A 7587-nucleotide genomic window follows, 5' to 3' on the forward strand; every position below is an offset into this window, starting at 1 on the left:
TGATCGACTTGAGAGATCGAGTAGCCAACTTGCCAACTGATCGACTTGAGACAGGCAATGGAACGAGAGTATTTATTTTTATTTTTTTGTGTGTGATCAGGAATGGGACGAGAGTTGACAAAGAAGAGTGCCATATGCAGGCCTGACTTTGATACTGTAGATTAATTGGGATGATGGGAAGGCGCACACAGACGCCTTTTCCCTACGTACGCAACCCACTCCGTGCATGCAAAAGTCGTACGTGCATGCGATCCGCGCGCACCCAAGAGATGCTACTCCTAGCTACTTGCTACAAATTGGCAGCAAACGCCTCGACATATATCAGACCCACCACCACACACGACTAGATAGCTAAAGGCTATAGCAACTCCAAGCAGAATCGATCGCCGCGCTGCTCCACGGCGATGGCCGACTTTCGAGCGCTTGTAGCCCTGCTTGCCGTTCTGGTGGCTGTGTATGCCGTTGCCGGCGCCGGCGCTCAGGCCCAAAAGGGGCAGCCGGCCAGGCGCTGCTGACTTCCGAGTTCCGACTACCACGTCGTCAAACCGGCCGGACACTCCAACCAGAGAGTGTTGATGATGAGGGTGAGGTGCCCCCCTCAGTGCAAGGTGGGCAGGCGCGACAAGAGTTGCCCCGCCGACATGTGCATGCTGGTCTGCCCCAGCTGCAAGACCGTGTGCTGTAAGTGATAAAATTATATGTAATACACGAACGCACGCACATCAATACACTCTCCATTCCAAGGTCCTATTTGTTTTGTCTCTAATAAGTCAAACATTCTAAGGTTAGGCCGAGTTTGTCAAAAAAATCAATATCTATCATACTAATTAAATACATTTCATGATCTATTTATTGCTGGCAGGAAAGGCCCCTGCCTCCTGTGCTATTTTAAATTTTATAAATAAATGAGTGGATATGTACATATGAGGAGGAAAAAACAGAGAAAATAATATAAAAAAATTACTGTTTACAAGCTATCAAGCCAAGATTGCATCATGCATGCGCTCATTCAAAGAATCATTTTCTCTTGTCATGCATAAAACCAAACCTAGCCTCAGAGTGAGAATTTGTTTTTGCGGGAGGCATAGGCGTTTGTTTTATAGATACTAGCAAAAGGGCCGGTGCGTTGCAACGGGAGATTTTTTTCATAATCTTCAATGGCTATGACCATATTTTGTTGCATCATCGAGATACAATATCACTCTCAATTTCGTGAAATTATGAACAATTTTTGACATCATGAACATTTTTTTTAAACTCGTGCATACATTTTAAATCATGAACATTTTTCAAATGAACACTTTTACAATTTTTCGAAAAATTTCTAAAATAAAGAACATTTTTTGAATTCATAAACGTTTTATACTATTTGCAAAAAATTGTGAACATATTTTATTTTATTTTTTCTATTTTATGTGCAAATGGACGAACCAAACGACGGATGAAAATCTGATAATAAGTGACGTGCGAAAAATGGGAGTAAGAAACATCCATGCCTTTAATAGAAAAGGAGAAGTACTAATTAATTTTGCACATAAAAATAATTAACATGCAAGATAATATCATATTTATAATCTACAATTTTTTCTGAGCTATTTTCATAAATAGCATGCTAAATTTAGAGCTTGGGTTTGAAAGACATGAATATCTTAAAAATACTTGAATCTGAACAAAAATTTAAAGAAAATATTTTGGTTGTAATTGTACTGTGTAGACTATCTGTTAAGTGACACTTGGCAAGCTAGCTCTAAAATTTGATGGACATTTTTGTCAGATTCACGAATTTGTTTCGAATACACGATTATTTTTTCAAAATCATAAAAATGGTTTTATTATCGGATATATTTTTCCAAATTGTGATTTTTTTTTTAAATTTAAGAACAGTTTTGTAAAATTACTAACATTTTTAAATTACTAATATTTTTGAAACTGTGTAAATTTTATGATTTCCCAAATATTTTTTTAATTCGAAAATATTTTATAATTTTTCGAACATGTTTTTCAAAATTCGCAACATTTTGAAATTTGGAGAAGGGAAAAACAAAATAAGAAATGAAAAAAACAAACAGACCAAAGATGAAAAAAAAAAACAGGGGCGTCGCGCCTGCGGGCTGGCCCATGAACGCGCATTGGTGGAGGGGGGTGCGTGACAAAAATTGAGGGGAAATTTGCCAAGCCTGCGGGTCGAATCCCAGTCTCCGGGTGGAAAGAGACAAGCTCCAGCCACTGGGCTATCGATGTCTATGTGAACTATTTGTGGTATCTTCTCTATAAGAGCACTAATCGCAGCGGAGACTTTGGAAATACCGAATCATTTGTTGACTTACGGGTGGCATTGGTGGGTAATTTTTGTCAACTTATAGGGTAAATTATATGACGTACCACCAGAAGCAATAGGTGCTTTATTAGTAGGTATAGATATAGATTGCTTTTTTTTATTCTGTAAACTTTGTCGAACATAGGAATAAACGTAATATGACTTATATTTTAGGATGCAGGGAGCTCCTTGCTGCTCACTATATATAATTCGATATGTAAATATGATACCTTTCTTGATTAATTCTATCTTGACGAGATTAATTTGCTTTTCCGATCGGTGTGGCGACAAGTGTGTGACTTTTACCCTGGCATGGTGTGCGGTGATCCACATTTCACCCGGGGTGACGGCAACAACTTCTACTTCCACAGAAAGAAGGACCAGAATTTCTGCATCATATCTGACAGTAACCTGCACATTTTTCGAAAAAGGGTGATTTTATTATTTCAAATGTAGCATCAAGCGGATACAAAGCATTATAAGAACACCCGGCCTCTGCATAATTAAGATGCACACGGCCCAATATGAAGGTCTGACAAAAATTGATGAAAAAAAAATTGACAAATCGGCAACAGTAGAGCCCTATAGATCGACACTATGCCTATGTCGATGGAGGTGGTGGATCGATCCGAAGTTTATGTTGTCACCCATGTTAGGAAAAAACCTCCATAGCCACCTGCTCCAATCGCATACACACCTTGAACAGCGGTTGGTCCTCCGGTCATTGTAACATAGACCACATACGTAGCAATTGCGTACACCGGAAAATAACCTGTAGAGAAGAAGCATTTCTTCCGTTAAAAACAAAATCATTTTTACATAGTCAAAGCGACCAAATTAAGGCATACGCTCCCACCCTTATTAGCGTTTCATTGGCAAGCGCAACCCGACCATGAGCCCTGACTTCACCTGGATCCAAGCTCTCGGCATCAGCTTCGGCAACCACCGCCTCTATATGGGCGCCCGGAAGACTATCAAATGGGACAGTGAGGTTGATCGCCTTGAGCTCGCCTTCGACAACATGCCCATTGACATCCCCGCAGAGATCGGCAGGCAATGGCAGTCTGATGTTGTATCAGATCTAACCATCATGAGGTCTGCCATGACCAATGGCGTGAGAGTGCAGAGCTCAAGGGTGTATTTAACATCATGGCCAACGTGGTGCCTATCACAAAGGAAGACTCCCGCATCCACAACTATGGAGTGACTGACGACGACAGCCTTGTACATCTTGACATCAGTTTCAAGTTTCATGACCTCACGGACGACGTCCATGGCGTGCTTGGCCAGACCTATCGCACCGACTACATCAACAGGTTCAATGTAAGCGCCAGCATGCCTGTCATGGGTCGCACAGCCAACTACTTATCCTCTGACATCTTCTCCGCAGACTGCAAAGTTGCTCGATTCGGCCACCACGCAGGAATCCCCATGGTTACTGCCACGGTCAATTAAACAGCGTGCTTACATGACTAGCTAAAGCTCTCATTGTCTCAACTTCCCAACATGGAGCTAGGCCAAGAATAATTAAGTTGATATGGTGCAAATGTAAGGAAAGGGCGGCAGCATGCATGATTCGTACCATCATGTCATTACTTAAAATAAGCACACAAACATACTTTGTGAAATTGCGATTGGAATAAAAAGATAGCCGGAGACCATATTGCTTTTGAAGTCCTTGCCATCTTGGATATGTGGATTTCCCGTTTATATCTATCTATAAGGTATAATATACAGCTCTCCTGCATGTTCCAAACATAGTGAAGAAAATAGAGCGCCCGAATTCATAGGGAACTTTTATAAGCTGAAACAACCCTGTGGGCCCACATGCCGGTGCATGAAAACACCACAACCGCCGGTGCTTGGCAAAATGGGTGAATGTGGCCCCGAAGAAATAGAAAATGAAGATGCAGGGAAGGAAGGGGAGGGCTCTGACACTGACAGGTACAAGAAGAAGAGTGGAAAGAAACTGGCGATGGCCAGAGGGACACCAGAGAAGCAGGTGTTGTGGCAACAATCGGGCATGGTGCTCCCGGTCAACTGGTGGATGCTGAAAATGGCGCCCACCAGGAGCTAGGATGCTCATCGGCTTGAACGGTCAGGGAATAGGTCTTCCTCTCATAGTTCGAGAACTTGTGTGCCAAGTGTTGGAGCTAAATCCGGCAAATCCCCCGGTAGAGTATCCTTAGCTAGGCGACTTGGCATGCTGGTAACAGGGACAAGGATTCTACCCAGGTTTGGGCTCTCACGGAAGAGTTAATATCCTACGTCATGCTCTTTGTTTATTGCGTTGAGGTGTGTACATAGTACAAAATACCGGGAGATTCTAACGTTGTCTCTAAGATGTGTTCTATGACGAGACTGGTCCTGGCTTATATAAGATACCGTGGGCCAGGATTACAAGATCTCTAGTCAACTACGTCGGTGGAGACGAGTCCTCCCAGGGCCGGTCCTTAGATTTTAGGGGTCCGGGGCGAAACTAAAACTCGAGGCCCTTTAACTTTCAAAAGCTACTTTCTGTATAATATTTCTGCAACTTTATTTTTTTGCTTGTACGGCATACTACCGAGAAAACATGCAGTAGGAATGATTATGATTTTCTATATAGAGAGGAATAATTATTTGGTCACTAACCTTCAATTACTTCATGTGCACTTGTTTGCATATTAGCATTGTCATGTTTTTCTTATTTTATTGCAGATGCGCCAACTAGTCCTAATTGAGTTGTATCTTGAAATTTCGTCGATGGTTTTCCGAGAAAAAAAGTGAATGTAATTTCACATTGTAAGTGCATTCGAACACTACCTTTCATCAAACAATTTTACCCAGACAAGATGTACAAAGCTGAAAGCTACAAAACTTCCCTTGCATAAAAACTCAAGAGTTCTACATGGTATCTAGTACATACCTTGATGTGGCAGTCCAGCGATGTATCACTCATCTCTGTAAAGACCCTTCAAACTGTCCACGGGCTTCCACATTTGGTTCCGAGGACGGACGACCATGGTCAAGGAGACCATTGCTTTCACTGTGCAGCACTCCGGTGGACAAAAGCGTTCACCATGTCAAGCAAAAAAGGTAGGGAATAAGCTAAAGTGTTAGAGAGAATTCTTTATTTGGCCCTTTCTTAAATTTTTCTTTTCTATTTGGCTCAAAATAATTTTCTTCCCTATTTGACACCTAAAGTAAATTTTGTTCCTTATATCACACTTCCGTCCAATTTAGATACTAACGGTGTTAAGTGTGAGGTGAAAATACCATTTTGCCCATAGTGCATTATGTAGAAAAGTATTCAGTTCACCCATGTTGTAGAGATGTTCAATGGATGTTGTGTATGCATATGTATGCTCAAATATTTTGTTCCTTCGATAAACTGGTATGTGCGTGTACGTACAAAACATCTGTAGAACTTGTCCCAGCGTATCTATGATCAGTATAGTAACTTTTTTGCGAATAAGTACAGTACCATTTATCATATTTTGGTTACTTCATCACGTGTGAGTGCGGAAGTGGAGTGGACGGCCCACGGCGCTGAGGCGGGTTCGGTAGGAAAATGAGGATGACGAGAACGCGTACTGCTGGCCACGAGCAACCGAACACCACGCACAGGGCCGGTAGCTGGGAGCGACGGCACTCACGGCAGCCAACCACGCGGGGCCGAGGAACTGATGCTCGCCCGGACTGAGAGGCAGGCAGAGAAATCCGTGCAATTCTATCAAGAGACAATCAATATATATTTTTTGCGGGTAAGAGACAATCAATCCAGTTGAAGCTAGCCAAGGCGTTCACCTGTACGTGCGTGTGCCACTACTAGAAAAATTGTCAAGCGCGTACAAGAATCAATCAAGCTATCTGTGTGCTTGTTTGAGGCTGGCTTTGCATGCAGGGTTAAAATGGTCTTTTCACCTCACACTTAACATCATTAGTGTCTAAAATGGACGGAAATGTCATATAAAAAACAAAAATTACTTTAGATGCCAAATAGGGAAGAAAAAAATATTTTGGGCCAAATAAGGAAGCAAATTTTAAGAAAGGGACAAATAAGGAATTCTCTCAAAGTGTTAGGGGAAACAATCAAGAAATAGGACTACTTCTCTAAAACCGGCGGCGGAAGGCGTAGGCTGGAGCTGCGGCATCGGTGGTGCCACGGTTACCCATAGGTGTCTTCACGTCTGCTGCCTGGCGGCCGCCGCAGCCTTGCGGCGATTAGGTTTCCAGAGATCAGGCGAAAACGGAAAGGAGGCGATTTCATCGTGTGTGATGTGAACTTCTGAAATCACTCCCTTACGATGCGCCGCTGAGCCCGCTCTTGCTCGATATCGATTGATCGATCTCTCCCAAACGTGGCCTGTGCATGTATAGCCCAGTTGTCACTTTTTTTAGAGCAGACCAGTCCAATCGTATCAACGCTAGAGCACGAACCTGGGGGGCCCTTGTTTCCAGGGGCCCGGGGCGGCCGCCCCCTGCCCCCCATCAGGGCCGGGCTTGAATAGCAAGGCTTCCAAGTATTCTCTGTAGAGCGCAATGGGCTACCATTATGCCTCAGGGCAAAACTGAACTAGGGGTCCTTAGCCCGGCCTAGTAGGTCAAGAATCGACATGGTGAGAGACCCCTGGGCCGAGATAGCATCAGGAGCCCCCTAACCAATATTCAAGCTTGACCAAATGTCGGTCCTTCCGATCGGTGTGTCGTCTTTCGGTCGCCGATCGTGAATAGCCACCATCCAGGTGGCAGCCTCCTATTCCATGCGAAGGGGCGACGCAGCGGTAGCGCGCGGGTTGGTGCAACCATGGGAACGGCTTCAGGGTGGCGGCGGGGACCACATGCCGTGACGCTACGGCCCGAAGAGGCGATGCAGTGACGGCGTGGATCAGTGCAGCCACGGGGAAAACCACAAGACGATGACGCTGCAATCTGACTGGGCGACGTAGCGACAAGCCGTTGCTCGATCGATGTAGAAACGTGTAAACTTAGACGGTGATCTTCATGTATCCTGCAAAGCCCACATGAAATGAAACAGATGCAAACAAACGCATGCACGCAATGCGTGAGCCATCATGTACACCGTGAGTCATTGGAGAGTCCAGGCACAGCACGCGGTCACGCAAGCGTCCGTCCACGTCCGCGCGGGACGTGAGTGCGGCCACAGGCCTCACCGCTTGCGACGACGGGCCAACGCAGGAAGGTGCGCCCGGCTGCCGCTGAAGTGTTGGACGTGGCAGCGGCGTCAATGCCTGATGAAGATGGCGACGGAGTAGACACGTGTTGTT

General features: G+C 44.4%; 1 pseudogene; it reads left to right on the forward strand.

Moving 5' to 3' along the window:
- The first annotated feature begins 404 nt into the window (after nt 1–404).
- Nucleotides 405–3772, forward strand: LOC125547350 (annotated as a pseudogene).
- Nucleotides 3773–7587: the final 3815 nt, after the last annotated feature.

This window comes from Triticum urartu, chromosome 3 (assembly GCF_003073215.2).
Source record: "Triticum urartu cultivar G1812 chromosome 3, Tu2.1, whole genome shotgun sequence".
NCBI lineage: Eukaryota > Viridiplantae > Streptophyta > Magnoliopsida > Poales > Poaceae > Triticum > Triticum urartu.